We start from the raw sequence: 16,130 nt of genomic DNA, 5'->3' as shown, positions 1-16,130 counted from the left end.
AGCACCTCCCAGGAGAACGGGTCAGAGGTGCTCTTGTCCGCAAACGCCAGCTGCGTGAACCGTGTGTTCTGGCGTCTTGATGCTCCGGCATCTAAGGGTCCTGCTGACTGACGCGGACCAGCCACCCAGAGTGCACACACCTGCCACCTCCTGTATGTGGCTCTTACCACCCAGGAGGACACCTTCCTCTGCCCCGATCATCCAAGGCTCAGCTACCAGACAACTAGACAGCCTCTGCACCCCGGAGCCCACTGAACTGATTCAAGCAAGCCAACTCGAAGCCTGCTCACCCTGCCTCCTCTTGCTTCTCCTGAGGAAACCACCATAAAGGCTGCTGCCTACACTCTGCCATTGCTCCCACGGGCTTCGGACTCATCTTGCTGCTTCCCGACGTGGGAGTGGTGTGGCGCGCCCCTCCTCTTAAGAACTGTGAGTAACAAATTATCTTCTCATTAGCAACCGCTGATCTGTTGGCCTCACCATCACCAAATAATCATAAAACCTACATTTTAAAACGTCGGTGTTGGCAATGAAGGGCTTTCCAAGACTTTCAAGGGGAAGAAGAGTCACCTAATTACGTTTTGGAAGTATTCACCTTAAGTGTCACCGCTCTCTACCGCTGCACCACATTCCAAATCTCCAGAGCATCCCCAGAGCCCTGGGAAGCTCAAAACCTACCTGAACATTTGAGAGACACAGCAGGGTTGGGACAGCCCAAACTGCCACCTATCTAGGAGTCTCAACAACTTGATGCATCTCTGGGAGCGCAGTGGATCTCGAGGAGAGCCGTCCCTTAACCAGTCTGGTGACCCTGGGAGTGCGGGCAGAAGCCAGCCGTGGTTGGAAAGGTGATGGACAGTGAGCCGCTTTGTCTCAGCATGTAGCTAACACTAGAGGTCTATGGCACCAAGATTTGTGATTCACCTGAACTTCTCCATTGGGGACACACAAAAGCCCTTGAGAAACTGATCCAGTCTCTAAACACTTTGACCTCATTTTTTTTTCCATCTACAATATAAGCGGGGTGGGGGGGGGGGTGTTGAATCAGTTATCTTGCAAAATATCTTCTGGCTCTGAAGCTCTAAACTCTAAATTCCAAATCACTCTGCAGAGCTACTAATTCCAGCAAATTTTATAATCCTATAAAATTGCTCAAAGTCATAAAGAAGATTGACGCAAAGTTTTTCCATCTCTGTGTACTTTTTTTTTCTCTTCTGTACAATGCCTGCTCTCCAAAGTGCACTTCTCTTTTGTTAGTTACAATCACCCTACTCTTTATTGTGAGCCAATTAAAATAAATATTTTACTTTGGAAAGGGAAATGTACTTTTTCCCCCCAGACTGGTGCCAACCTTCATTCCACACCTCGTCCCATCACTTAACCAACTGTGAGCTTTATCTGCACTTGGAAAAGGCATTCGGGAATTCATGACTCACTGCCCCAGCAGAACTCTTTTAGGTTGAGAGGACACTGGCTACATCCCCTCCCCCACCAGGGGCAGCCCTTGGCGGAGCTCTGAATAAGAACAGCAATGACCTTGCCTTGAAAGTGAGGAAATGAATCATAGGGCTTGACCAGAACTTACTAGTTGTGTCTCCAAATGAAGGAACAATGATAAAACTGATGGTTGCCTGATAAGCAAATTGGAGTAAAGAGTGGAAGACGGAAGTACATTAGCCTGATATCTTCTGAAGGGAGAACTTTGCAACTTTATGGAAGCTGTTTTCCTGGACCGCCCATCGTTTCTTCTCTGGCGGGATCTCAGATTCCTCGTATGTAAAACGTCAGGTCTGAAACAGGTGATGTTGCACGTGAGTATCTCTTTGAGTCAGTAAACACGGAGGTCGGTGCTGAATCCGTTGGCCACCCTGTTTTCCCAATAAGGAAAAGAGATACCCAGGTGTTACTGGATTGAAACACAGCCACTAAAGGAGCAGGATCCTTGCTCAAAAAAAGTCTGTGTGCAAAGGAGAGAAAAGACTCTATAACCAGTGGGGAGCTTTCATCTTGGGTAAGCAGGCCAAAATCTGAGTGCATGATGGCACAATCGGAAGAAGAAAGAAAACAGCAAATGAAAACACATTCGACATTCCGCTTGGCCAGTGGTTAGTCATGAGAAAAAAAGGCAAAAGCCGTAATAAAGTAGAAAAGATTTGCTCCATTAGTCAGCAGTGTGGAGAAGCAGGTATAAATGACAGCAGGGACACTAGGAGATGTGGACCATGGATTTCCTATTTTCTGGACACTAGTGCTAGAAAAATTATCTCTATGGAAGCATCCAACTATTGCAATCAACGTAATTATTCTTACTGTCCTGTAGAAACTGCTATATGTGTTCATTCAATATGTATTTACTGAACATCTTCCCATTTGTAACTGAACTCATAACCACTTAGTTATCTATAGAGATAAATAATTCTTGCTCTTAAGTGAGGAAATGGGTAACGACAACTCACTGTCATTACAGTGCTGCTGAGAAGTATAAACAAAAAGAACAAGGGAAAAAAATATTCTTACCCACGACTTTATGCCGAAGAGGAGACTGAAGCTCAGCTTTAAAGAATGGATACAGTTTTGATAGAGGAAACTGAGGAGAAAAGCATTCTGGAAAGATGGAACGGAGAGGGTAAAGGCGTTCCTTAAAATGGTTTACAAAACTACCCCAATATGATCTCCACTTAAATGTCCTGCTCATAATTATTAAGGTGGTGTCTTCAGCGTGGGCCGTCCCTGAACACACTCGGCACATCGGTACGTCCTTCCTAGCTGGCTCCGTGGCTGAGGGAACCTACTGCATCTTGAGATAAATGTGCGGATAAATCACCACTTAGATTCCAGTCTCCCCAGCCATCTCTCAGACCTTCAGGAAACTAGACGCCATCACATCAAGTGTTTGCTTTATTGGTCAAGGGAAATTAGCTCTTCAATTTCAAGCTTGAGGGTCCCGGGCAGAGTTCTGGTGTGGAAGATATAGGCAGCGTGTGGCGTTACCTGAATGAGCAATCACAAGGGGGAATGATTCAGACACCGCTTCGGGGACTCCGCTCAGGCGAGCAAACTCCACCCCCACAGGACTGCAGGCAAGATGCCCGGCCTCTTGGGAGCTGCTCTTTTTTTTTTTTTTTTTTAATGTTTGTTTTATTTTTGAGAGAGAGAGAGAGAATGTGAGCAGGGGGAGGGTCAGAGAGAGAGGGAGACACTGAATCCAAAGCTGTCAGCTCTGACCTGTCAGCACAGAGCCAGACGCAGGGCTCGAACTCACAAACTGTGAGCTCCTGATCGGAGCCGAAGTCGGATGCTTAACCAACTGAGCCACGCAGGCGCCCCTGGGGAGCTGCTCTTGATACAAATCTCACATGTGAATGAGCCAATAACATCTTTCTAGTAAAATAAAATCATTTCTAGTGAAATATTAAAATGAAATCTGGGAAGGTTTTTGAGATTATTTTCTTGACCTGGAAAGGCAATACGTTCATGTCCTCTGAATGTTTAATGCTTTCTGTTTTCAAAAACTCCCAAATGGTTGTTCCAAAGCATATTAGATAGGTTTCTAAAGATATACTCTGTAAACTGTGGCCATCTCTGGAGGGATTATGGGGTACTTCAACTTTTTTATTTTCAACATTTTGAGTCGTTTGAATTTCTTACAGAGTGAATACATTTTTCATAGGATACGTATATACTTTTTGCATTCAGAAACAGTCATCTTCACAGGTTGGGAACTTCCTAACTTGTTCTGTGCCACGTGCTCTTTTAATATCTCTCAGCACGTGGGTACTGAATGTAATTTTTGCAGTCTTACATCGTGATGCTATGCCCTAATAGATGCCCATAAAATATTCATTAAATAAGGGGCACCTGGGTGGTTCAGTAGGTTAAGCAACCAACTTTTGATTTCGGCTCAGGTCATGACCTCATGATTTGTGGGTTCGAGCCCCGCGTTGGGCTTTCTGCTGACCCCGTGGAGCCTGCGTGGGATTCTCTGTCTCCCTCTCTCTGCCCCTCCCCTGCTCTCTCTCTCTCAAAATAAATAATTAAATATTAAAAAAAATATGTTCATAAATAAAATAGTCAAGAAGTAAGCAACATTCATCTCTCAGCACAGGAACACGTAGAGAAGGAGCCTGCCCATCAGTGTCTCGTCATTGTCGTGTTGCTGAATTCTGTCTACAATGAGCGGGAAACGAGGGAGAGAAAGAGCAGAATGGGAACCCAGAGGTGTGTGCTGAGCCGCTGCCCTTCACGCACTCACCGAACGCTGAGTAATACTGGAAGGTTGTGCCTACAATTGCCTATTGGTTGTGCCTATTGGACTTTGGTCCGAACCCCCGCCCTCCTGCCTGCCTCTGCTGCAGCACGCTGGCCGCCCCGTCCTGATCCCCTCCAGGGTGGTGTTCGGTGCCCCAACAATCCTGACGGTAAACCAGGATCATCCCCCTGGGTGCTGCCCTGTGTAGCAGCCCCACAGGGAAGGGCAGCCACGCCCCGCCTCCTGGGGCGACAGGGCCCTAGGCGCACGTGCTCTGCCAGACAGTCGCTGGCCTCGAAGTCTCCTAAGCCTGATGGCTTCATAAAGAGCCGGCTGAGTACTAGCTGTTTTTATTCAAGACTTGGGCTCAAAACTCAGCTAAACCCGATCGGGAGATTATGTCGAGGGAAGAAATGCTGAATTGGCTTTCTGGTGGCTCTGAGATTAAGAGCTGTTGCAGCCCGGCCGTGGTCCGGGAGGGCACCACCGAACAGTTCCATCAGTGGAGCCTATTTTGGTACGTTTGTGGGAAAAGTCAGCGACGGGATGCGTGCGCTCCGTGCTGCCCCCCGTGCTGGGGGCTTAGCCTCGGCACGCTGCGGAGGATCCAAAGCAGAGGGCGGGGGACGACTCACATCACCATCAGGCAGCTCCAGAATGTTCCTTGGCTCCCACATCACTGAGTCAATCTGCGGCCCAATCCAGGACAACGGGAGCCCGTGGTGAGTTTGGGTATGAAACCACAGAAACAAACCCTAAGTGCCCAGAGATCTGGAGAAAGAGGTATAATGAATTCTTTAGCAGTGAACTTTCACAGTATCCACAGGTCCTCCTTACCCAGCCTTTCAATGACAAGATCTCACCGCCTGCCTTTATCTTAAACCACGTATTTAGGACTTGGACCATGTCTGTATCTTTGCAGATGGCGGTTTAAGGTTTTTCAGTCTGAGCTCACAGGCCACCTAAGGTCGAGGGAGCTTACAGGGGACTGAGGGTGGTAGTGAGGACAGCCCTGAATCGGCACCCAAGCTGTTCCAACCAGACGGCGCCCCTGGTCCGTAGATGGTCTCAGACGTCTGACAGTCTTGTGTCGAGGTCCTGGGGGTGCAGGTCTGAGGAAACCACTGACCAAATCAGGGAGAACGTGCAGGATGAATGAAATGCGTCCATTTCTTTTTTTCTCTCCCACCGCGTTACTATAGCACTTGCTAATGTTCGTGGGTGACCGAGAAGGATAGGAAATACTTATTACGCCATTTTTGTTTGTTTGCGTTGCCGTGAGTTTAAGTGCACAGGCTGGGACAGAGTCTAAGCAGAAAAGTGTGCACCCTGACCCTCCTCATCTCCCCCCGCTGGCCTTGACTTTCCATTCCTATTTCCATTTTACTGCATCAACTCCCACCTCACCACAGACTTCCTGTTTCCCCAGTCCCTCCCTACATAGGAACAGATATAGTTTATATTCTTGAAAGAAACGTTTTTGTATGAAATAAACTTTCCTGTTGCCTCGAGTTGTAATATTATAAGGCAATTATTGGCAAGGAAAGAGACTTTTAAATATGGAGATCAAACAGAGGGTTGCTGGAGGGGTTGTGGGGAGGGGGGTGGGCTAAATGGGTAAGGGGCATTAAGGAATCTACTCCTGAAATCATTGTTGCACTATATGCTAACTAACTCGGATACAAATTAAAAAAATAAATTAATTTAAAAAAATCAAAAGGGGGGCACCTGGGTGGCTCAGTCGGTTAAGCCTCCAACTCCTAATTTCGGCTCAGGTCATGATCTCATGGTTCGTGAGTTTGAGCCCCGCATCAGGTGCTGCATTGACAGTGCAGAGCCTGCTTGGGACTCTCTCTCTCTCTCTCTCTCTCTCTTTCTCTCTCTCTCTCTTCCCCACTCATGCTATCTCTGTCTCTCTCAAAATAAATAAACTTAATTTTTTAAAACAAAATGCGGAAGTCTTGTTCCAAAGGTAAATCCATGTGTGCTTTACCTGGATATATCCGAGGAAATATCCAGAAAGAAGATGAGTGCTTTACTCATGAGAACTGCCCCCCAACCACGGGATGCTGGAGCCCACTATCTGGGGAAATCCGTGTCAGAGCGGAATGTCTGTGGATGGGGGACGCCTTGCCCAGGTGTCTGGACTAAACAACTATTTTCTTACTTCCTTCACATTCGTGCACTAATGTGTGTTCATTCCCTCTTCACTCTTGGAACTCCCAAGTCTTCCAGGCACCAGAAACCCAAGCGCCATTGTCTCCTGTCCTGCATTGTCAGCCCCTCTCGCCAGCTCCCTTCAAGCCCGGTGATGAGACCCGGGCTCCAGGTAGAACACAGCCCTGACCTGGGGTTCTAGGACTGAGAGAAGAGGAAGAGCTACGTTCCTGATCCTCCCACCAGTGGGAGGGTCTTAGTCTGCTTAGGCTGCCCTAGCATTACAGACTGGATGGCTTAAACACAGACATCGTTTTCACAGTTCTGGGGCTAGAAGTCCCAGATCAAGTTGCGGGATTGCCTCGGATGAGGGCTCTCTTCCCGGCTGCTAGATGGCCCCTTCTCCATGTCCTCGCATGGCCTTTCCTCTGTGCTCCCATGGAGAGAGAGCCCTGTGTGGCCTCTTCTCCTTATGAGGACACCAGTCCTATCAGATAAGGGCCCCTCCCTATGACCTTGTTTACCCTCCCTTAAAGGCTCCAAACAGAGTCATATGGGGGGTTAGGGCTTCAACATATCAATTTAGATGAGGTTGGGGGGGGGGGGGGCACGGGGAACACAATTCAGTCCATCACAGTGAGTGAACTGGTAAAGTTGCAAGAATTCAAAAGTCAAAAAACCTTTGCCTTTAATACGTAACAGCTGCTTGATAAGGGTGACAAGGAGAACAATGGCTACATGGTAAAAGTTTACAGATATTAGACGAGAAGCAAAACTAAGAGAAAATATAGCTTTGATCGAGGTATATGAGACTAAGACCAGTATTAATTGTAATACTTTACTTAAAATTTGTGAGCAATTTGAAGTCTATTAATATATTTTGAGAGACAGAGAGAGAGAGAGAGAGAGAGAGAGAGGGAGGGAGAGAGAGCTTGCACACGCAGGGGAAGGGCAGAGAGAGAGGGAGACAGAGAATACCAAGCAGGCTCCGTGCTGTCAGCATAGAGCCCAACACAGGACTCAAACTCACAAACCGTGAGATCATGACCTGAGCTGATCTGGTTAAGTCGGCTTAACCAACAGAGCCACCTAAGTGCCCCTCATTTTACTCTTTATATCCCACAACGTCACTTGATGAATGGAATGAACTATTGAAAGAATTAGTTGCTTGGAAGAGGAAGTGTTAGCAAAAGAAGCTGGGGTAGTCTTCATCTAAGCACTGTGTAAGAGAGGGGACTATGGTCAATGAGGTCTCATATCTAATTCACTCATCCATTCATCCCATAATTATTGACTGGTTGCCTGTTGGTGCTTGATGAGTTTGACAGATGAAATAAAGTTGGCATTTTAGCAAGATGACCAGCTGCCCCATGGAAAAGGGATGGGAAGGGGCAAGGTTGGAAGCAGGAAGAGTCAGGGGCCACGACAGTAATCCTGGTCAGAGGCTCTCCTTACAGGGAGGGGACATTCAAAAGTGAATGCCCATGAATATAGGCAAGGGTCTTTGTTTTTTAAGGTTCTGGTCACCACCACCCCCCGCCCTCCTCGTCCCCCTTATTCCAGCCTTATTGGCTGGATAGCTCTAGGTACTGGGTTGTCCATTCCTAATTGGCTCGATTCCATTGTATGAGGGTGGTCTATGGCCCATCAAGAAACACTTCTTAAGATCAAGATTATAATAATGGTGGTTAAAATTAATATTTACCATATGTCTTTACAATCTTCATCTTTGTAACAAGGCAAGGGGAGTTCGAATTAATGCAGTTAGGAGCGTGCATTCAGGTCTTAGCTCCCCCTCACTAGCTCTGTGACCTTGAAAATTCTTAACCTCTCTGCACCTCAGTGTCCTTGACAGTTTCTAAGGATTAAATGAGTTAATATATGCCCCTGTCCTCATGTACTTTTGTGTCTAGTTATCTAGTACATTCTTCCTCTGAACTTAAAATCAACTAACGCCTTCTTACGAAGTAGATACTCCAGACCATTGATACTATATTATGCTGTAACTGGTCATTTTTAATCTCCGTTATCCCCAAGGCATAGGTCAGATCCTGGCACATCCTAAGAACTTAAATATGAAGGAGCACAGGTCAGTTCAATGGCTTCTCTGACCACATCCAGACCCCTGCCGTCACTAAGAGGAGTCCTTCTGGTGTATGCCTAACAACCACACATGATGGGGCAATTTAGAATGTTACCACATGGACATTGGTTCAACATTTTAAAGATTATTTAATTACATTGGTATGATTTGTTTAATATTTACACTTTTGCATAGTATTTCAGCAGCAGGATCCATCTCATGATAACTTTCTAATGTTATAAGAAAATTATTCCCAGGCCCAACCCAACCAGAGGTATTCTGTTTCTAAACAGGTCAGGAGACAAGGAAAGTTCTGGAAGTCTGGGGTGTCCTTTGCCTACACAGATGCCTGCCCTGCACAAGTCCTATCAGAGCCTTGCTACTCCGCTAACCTTTGAAAGCATCCTCGTGCACAGTTAATCAACAGGGATGTTTCAGGTATTTCTCTCCAGAGACTGATGGTATAAAGCATAATTAATTACATTTTAAGTACATTTTAAATGATCAATAGACCTAATCTGTTCTGTTAATTTTTATGGAATTCAATGACATTGAGTAAGTTGCTTTGGGTTACTTCCTCATCCAGACTTTCCATCTTTTCCTAAGAAATGGGGACCTTTCAGAGCCTGGGTTGGGACCCTTCTCTCACAGGGACTTGGCAGCTAAATCTACCAGTAGTTTTTCACTAATAGCTTTTATTACTTTTAGAAAAAACTATTTAAAAAAATTTTTTTTAATGTTTATTTATTTTTGAGAGAGAAAGAGAGAGACAGAGCACGAGCCAGGGAGGGTCAAGGAGAGAGGGAGACACAGAATCCGAAGCAGGATCCAGGCTCCAAGCTGTCAGCACAGAGCCTGACGTGGGGCTCGAACTCACAAACCGTGAGATCATGACCTGAGCCAAAGTCGGATGCCTAACTGACTGAGCCACCCAGGCGCCCCAAGAGAAAACTATTTTTTAACTACAATTTTCTCCAGTGACTAAAAGTCCAGAAAAAATAAAGAGAAATATCAAAATGATTACATAACCAAGACCAAAGGCTAAATTAGATTAAAGAATTAAATAGGTTTAAATTAGGTAAACATTAACTAAGTATGGTAGGCATCTGTAGTAGATATAAACATTTAAGGGATGCAGTCATCCAGGAAAAAGGAAATGTAAATGTAGATCACCAGAAACAAAAGTAAAATTAAGATTCACATACAGATCAGTATGTGATTCATTATAATAATGAAGCTGATATCATTATCAGACAGAATATAGCAACATATTAAAAGAATAACAGGGGGTGGGGCACCTGGGTGGCTCAGCTGGGTAAGCATCTGACTCTTGATTTCAGCTCAGGTCATGATCTCAGGATTCATGAGTTCAAGTTCCACATCAGGCTCTATGCTGACAGTGCAGAGCCTGCCTGGGATTCTCTCTGGCCCTGTTTTTCTGCCCCTCCCCCCCATATGTGCACTCTCTATCTCTCTCTCTCAAAATAAATAAACTTAAAAAAAATACAATTTTGATCAAGTAAATTTCATAGCTAAAATGAATAAATGGTTTATTATTCAGATATTAATGCAACTTACTGTGTTAAGAGAAAAATCCTATAATTATCTCTATAGATGCTAATGACATTTAATAAAATTCAACTTTCTTAAATTTAAAAAATCTCAATATGTAAGTCTTAAATACAAAACTAAACACATGTCAGTGCACAAATACATTATGCTTAGTGAAGAAATATTAGATGCATTCCTATTAAAATGAAAAAGATATCAGTAGCACAATCATTATTAAAATTGTTCTGTATTATCAGCCAATGAAAGTAGGCTAATAAAGGAATACAAAATATAAAAAAATTAAAACAACATATATTTGGATTACTTTCTTTCTTTCTTTTTTAAAGATTTTATTTTTAAGTAACCTCTACACCCAACATGGGACTCGAACTCACAAGAGGTGAACTCAAGAGGTGCATGGCTCTACCGACTAGACAGGTGCCCGATGGAATTAATTTCTGATGACAGACTTGTAGACAGAGAAAACCCAAAGGAATGGACTAAAAAATTTTAGAAGCAATAAGAAAATACATAGAATTAGTAAACAAAAGCTGATTACCAAGTAAGTAAAGAACATCAAGTTAGAAAATGTGATGGAAGGGGGACCCAATTCTGTGATTCCAACAAAAATGATGAAATCCCTAGTGATGAGCATACCAACGTGTCTAGGCAGTCTAGTTGTGTTTCAGGCAAATGTTACCAAGGGACTGTGATGAAGGCTATTTGCCCCGTTCCCCACTTTCTCCTCAGATTTTAGCTGAACCCACGATCATCCAGAACAAAGCCATTTTGCAACCTTGCCTGCAGTAAGTATGACCATTTGGCTAGGCGAAGTCCATGTGGGTAAATGTAGGTGGGGCTAATTTGGGGTGAGGAGGTCCCTAGAGAGGACACAGCCTGTCTGGCTCCCTCTGTCCTCCCAAGCAGGTGCAGGGGGGGGGGCTGGAGCAGCCATCCTGTCCGTGAGACAGAGGCCATGCTGAGGACAGGAAAGTGACAAAGCAGGAGGCCGGGTCTCCAATGACAGAGGCCTGGACAAACCCATCTGTGTTCATGAGCAAGGGTTCTCATTCAAGAAACTGTGGTTTTCTGTTTGCAATCAGTCACAGCTGGACCGAAAAGAAGACTGGGAAGCAAGACAGATGAAGCACATCTCTTCCTACAGAACTCCTTTCTATGTTTGTTGATTTCACATCAATTACCAGCCTCCCCTTCCTCATCTCCCAGTTCCCCACAGGAATATTTATGTCTGTTTTATTGTGTTTTTATGTTTGCAAATACAGTAAAACCTTGGATTGTAAGTAACTTGTTCTTCAAATGTTCTCCAAGACGAGCAAGCATTTCTAATAAATTTTAACTTGATAAACAAGCGATGTCTTGCAATACGAGTAGTATGTGACACTGAACATCACATGATCACAACTGAGCCAATGGTTCTTCTCTCCTGTCTCTTTCTCGCTCTCTCTCGATTGTGGGTGATCATCTCCCATGCCCGGATCTCAGTCTCAGGCCATGGTGTTTGTCAGAAATCAGTGATTTTTCAGAACATTGGAAGGTGCCCACAACTGGCATCCAACGGTTGCCATCATGAGGGACAGCAAGAACTTATGGAGGAGATACCACCTGCAGAGGAGGAGAAAAAGGCAGAGGAATCCCTCACTTCCAATGAGATTAGGGAGATGTGTAAAATGTGGGAAACAGTGCAAAATTTTGTAGTTTTCAACAAAAACTACCACCCAAATAAGGCCATAGCAGTGCGAGCCACGAATCTGTTTAACAACAATGCAGTGTCACATTTCCATGAAATCCTCAAAAGGAGGCAAAATCAAGCATCATTGGATAGATTCCTTGTTAAACTTTCATGAAAAGAAAAAGATTCTATTGAGCCAATAGATAGCAGTGATTCTGTTAGTGACAGAGAAAGTCTTCTTACACAATAACTCTCCTCTCTCTTGTCTCCTCTCTCGTCCACCCTCTTTGTCTTACCTCAAAGGTAAGTTCAAGTTAATTTGCTTATTTTTCTTTATATTTGTATTTTCTTTATTATTTTGTATTATATTACAGTATTGTAATCATTTTTATATTAATATCTTGGGGTTGTGGAACGAATCATCTGAGTTTCCATTATTTCTTATGGGGAAATTCGCTTTGATATACAAGTGCTTTGGATTACAAGCATGTTTCCGGAATGAATTATGCTCGCAAACCAAGGTTTTACTGTATTAAAAATACATTACAACCTCCTAACCCTTTTCTTCATGACCCCAGTGTGACCTAAGAACCCACCATCCAGGCTCCGCACTGGCTCCCTAGATAACAAACATGATTCTGCCAGTCTTGTGTTTAAGAGTCAGTATTACACCACTTACAAACCCCTCAAATCCTTCATCACTGGCCCCTGGCTCTGTCTTCCGCTTCCCTCCCAATGTACCCACAACCACCCCACCAACCAATTACAGAATCCCACACGGTTCTCCCAGCGCACCTGGCTGTCCTGCCCCTGTGGCTTCACACACTGTCTCTTCTCTGCCGGGAATGCCCGATGTCTGCGCTGGTCTGCTCACCTCTCCACCCTTCTCAGCTCATGTTAGTAATGCCCCCCCAGACTCCCCTTAGACTTCTTCTCTGTCCCCCTAAACCAAGCAGGTTCTCCTCTTTTGTGATCCTTTTCAGGGTTTCCCTGACACCCTGATATAACCTCGAAACATTGTAAACATTCGTTTCTCTTCCTTCTGCCTTCACGAGAACAAAACCAAACAGAAACCATTTGAGTGACATCACACACTCTTAAAGCAATGGCCAAACTAATCAGTCAACCTCAAAGGCAGTGTTTCTCAAACCCTGAGAATTCACAGGTCAATCTAGAATACTGCCTCTGCGCCCAGTTTGAGAAAGGTCACTTTAGATGGTCAGTGAATATTGATTCAATTAAAAACACAACAAAAATAAATAAATAAGAAACAAACAAAAAACAAAGACACAACACAGACACTGGGATTGAACAGTAGCCCTGGGACATGATGAGGTCACTCAGATAATAAGAAATAAATTTATGGGTTTTTAAAAATTATTAGCCATACAAATTATCCAAGTATTTGGATAATAATTGCATATCCGATTGTCCATATATACAATTTTTAAATTTGTTCACATACATTGCACATCCTTAAAAACATGCCTGTGGATGCCAGTTTGAGGAGCAGAGTTATTTATTATTCCCTTAGGAGTCCTATACCCCTTACTTCAGAAAAACGCATATTTTGCAAACCGTATGTGGACATGGTTTCATAAATGCCTCAAGCCCACCGTGAACCTAATTTAATGCTAACTTAAATGCTGGAGAACACTAGCCTTTCATCTCAAACAGAATCATCATCAACAGTGTCAGCCCTCAGGAAGCATTCAGTGAGTTCAACAGTCTCCTAGATTTTACCAAACCACCCATGAATTACCCCATAAGGAATCTTTTGTTCCAGACCCAGGCCAAGTGAACCTTTGACCCGAGTTCAGCCAAGCTTCTCTTTATCCCCACCCCACCCCCACCAAAGACCCCACAGCGTTAAGTTCTCTGGAGTAGTTGTACATCACAACTCACCTCTAAGCTTTCTGAAAAGTAAATGGGAAAGGTGAGAAAGACTAAGAGAACAAGAGAAATCTCTGGGACAGAAAGTGGAGAGAGCCAGGTCCTAAAAAGACTTTTCCCCATAACATGGGAACGCTCTTGAAGACCCGGGCTCTCCTTAGACTCTGCAGGCATAGCACGTGCATTTTCTGGCCGGCTCCTGTAAGGCCACACTTCTGCACACTAAGGCAGCAATAAAGTAAGGAAAGCAAAATGATTTTCTAGAAGTATCGTTGAAAAAAGTACCCTCAAGACTGTGAAGGAATATTTTGATAGGCAACAAGCAGTTAATCACAACATGCTTCAAAAGATAAAGGCACACTTTACATATTGGATACAGTCAAATAATCTTCACGAACGAAGTTAGTCCTGAAATTGCATGTAGTTTTATGTAATAAAACACTGTCTCCTCTTTATATGTAACTCTGTAGGTGTGGCCAGGTAATGAACTTTAATTCTACATAGCTGCTAAGAAGACGTCTTAAGACCACACGGCTGTTCACCAGGGGATGCCAGTAGGATGCTTAGGTTTTCCATATACCTTTGGTTGAGGAATAAAAATCAGAACTAATTACTCATTCTTTCAATTTTTCTTCCAAACAGAATTTTCCCTCAGGCCACCATCCTTTGTTTACAAATGAAGTCAGGCAAATTGAACTAACCCGGATTTCACTAGGTACACCAATTACATCAAATGCATAACTTTACTATCATGATTATCAAATTGTACAGCAGGAGGTAGACAAGGACATTAAAGAAATGCTTACTTCACTATTGTCCACTGAACTGATTAGGGGAGGAGCTAGTTGTCCTGAACATATGTGAGGAAGAAGGTAAATTTATGGCAGGAAGAATGTAAATTGCCAACTAATTTTTAAATAATTTTCAATGTATACTGTAACTGTATATTGAGTGCTGCTCAAAATTAATATTCTGGGAGTTTTAATAATATGGTCATACGACCACTGTTGAAACCTTGCTTGCTAGGATAGACATGCCCTTATACCTATTTGTGGTCATGCTATTATTGTGTATTTATATATGGTCATAGGATTTTGATGACTATCTCTGATGGAAGATGTGTCAAAAGAAGATAAAAAATGGAACATGTACATATGGATTAAGTATTAAAAGGAGCAGAATTGAGTGGGCAAAAGTCATGGATAGATAAAGGGGAAAATGTGAGAAGGGCAAAGGAAGGAGAAAGGAATAATTTCAGGTGCATAAAGAAGAGAAAACAAATTAGGACCATCAACAAACCTTTACGCTGAATGTGAGGAAGGGGAAGAGAGAGAAAGAGAGAGGGAGATAGAATGGGAAGGAAGAAGTGCAACACATCACCACAAAGGAAAGGAGAGAGGAAGAAAAGGGATACAATGGGTAAAGGCCGGAAGATCAGAGTAGACTCTGCTCATACCCCTCCCCCTCACTAGCCTGTGGGCTGGCCCTGAACATCGAGAACCACACCCCCCCGGAAATGGCCAGGAGGTCATGCCCTCCCCCAGGGACTGGCTGGAACGTCCTGAAGGCCAGCCCTCTGGCTGTCACTCATGCTTCCAGCAATGCTGTCCAATAGAGATAAAATGAGGGCCATACATGTCATTTAAAATTTTCCAGTAGCTACATTGTAAAATATTAACAGAATAAAGAGTCCAGAAATAGACCCACATAGTTACAGTCAATTAATTTGTGGTAAAGATACAAGGCAATGCGATGGATTGAGGGAAGTCTTTGGAACTAATGATGGTACAACTGGCCTTCCATATACCAAAAAGAAAAAAAATAATAAACCACAACCTCGACCTTATGTCTTGTATGAAGGGTGCAAAATGAAACAAAGATTTCAATTCAAAGTACAAAGCTATAAAAGTTTCAGAAGAAAACATAGAAAATCTTTGTGACTGGGGTTAGCCAAGAGTTCTTAGGTAAGACACCAAAAAACACAATTCAGAAAAGAAAAAAAAAAAACTGATAAATTGGACTTCATCAAAATTACAAACTTGCTCTATGAAAATACTGTCCAGAGAATGAAAACACAAGGCACAAAACTTGGAGAAAATGTTTGTAAATCACATATGCAAAGAAATACATAATGAACCCCCAAAACTCAATAGCAAAAATATAACTCAGAAATAAGCAGAAACTGAGACACTTCATCAAAGAGGTTATGCACATGATAGTAAGTACATCTGAAAATGCACACGTTGGGGCGCCTGAGGGGCTCAGTTGGTTAAGTGTGGGACTCTCGGTTTGGCTCAGGTCATGGTATCGCCTTTTGTTTCATGAGTTTGAGCCCCTCATGGGGCTCTGTGTGGACAGTGCAGAGCCTACTTGGGGTTCTCTCTCTCCCTGTCTCTCTGCCCCTCCCCCATTCACTCTCTCTGTCTCTCTCAAAATGAATAAATGAAAAAACATTTTTTTAACGCACACGTCATTGGACGCCTGGGTGGCTCAGTCAGTTGAGCGTC

At 43.7% G+C, this 16,130-nt stretch overlaps 1 long non-coding RNA gene across 1 annotated transcript; it reads left to right on the top strand.

The window, feature by feature from the left end:
* Positions 1 to 4,847: 4,847 nt before the first annotated feature.
* On the top strand, positions 4,848 to 12,051 carry LOC132666112 (uncharacterized). Its single transcript, XR_009604488.3, has 4 exons — positions 4,848 to 4,971; positions 8,783 to 8,927; positions 10,791 to 10,846; positions 11,144 to 12,051. It is a non-coding gene; the product is annotated as an uncharacterized LOC132666112 (long non-coding RNA).
* The last annotated feature ends 4,079 nt before the right edge of the window (positions 12,052 to 16,130 follow it).

Source organism: Panthera onca, chromosome D3 (assembly GCF_046562875.1).
Source record: "Panthera onca isolate mPanOnc1 chromosome D3, mPanOnc1 haplotype 2, whole genome shotgun sequence".
Classification (NCBI taxonomy): Eukaryota; Metazoa; Chordata; class Mammalia; order Carnivora; family Felidae; genus Panthera; species Panthera onca.
Note: the sequence above shows the minus strand (reverse complement) of the source record. Positions and strands in the feature narration are given on the sequence as shown.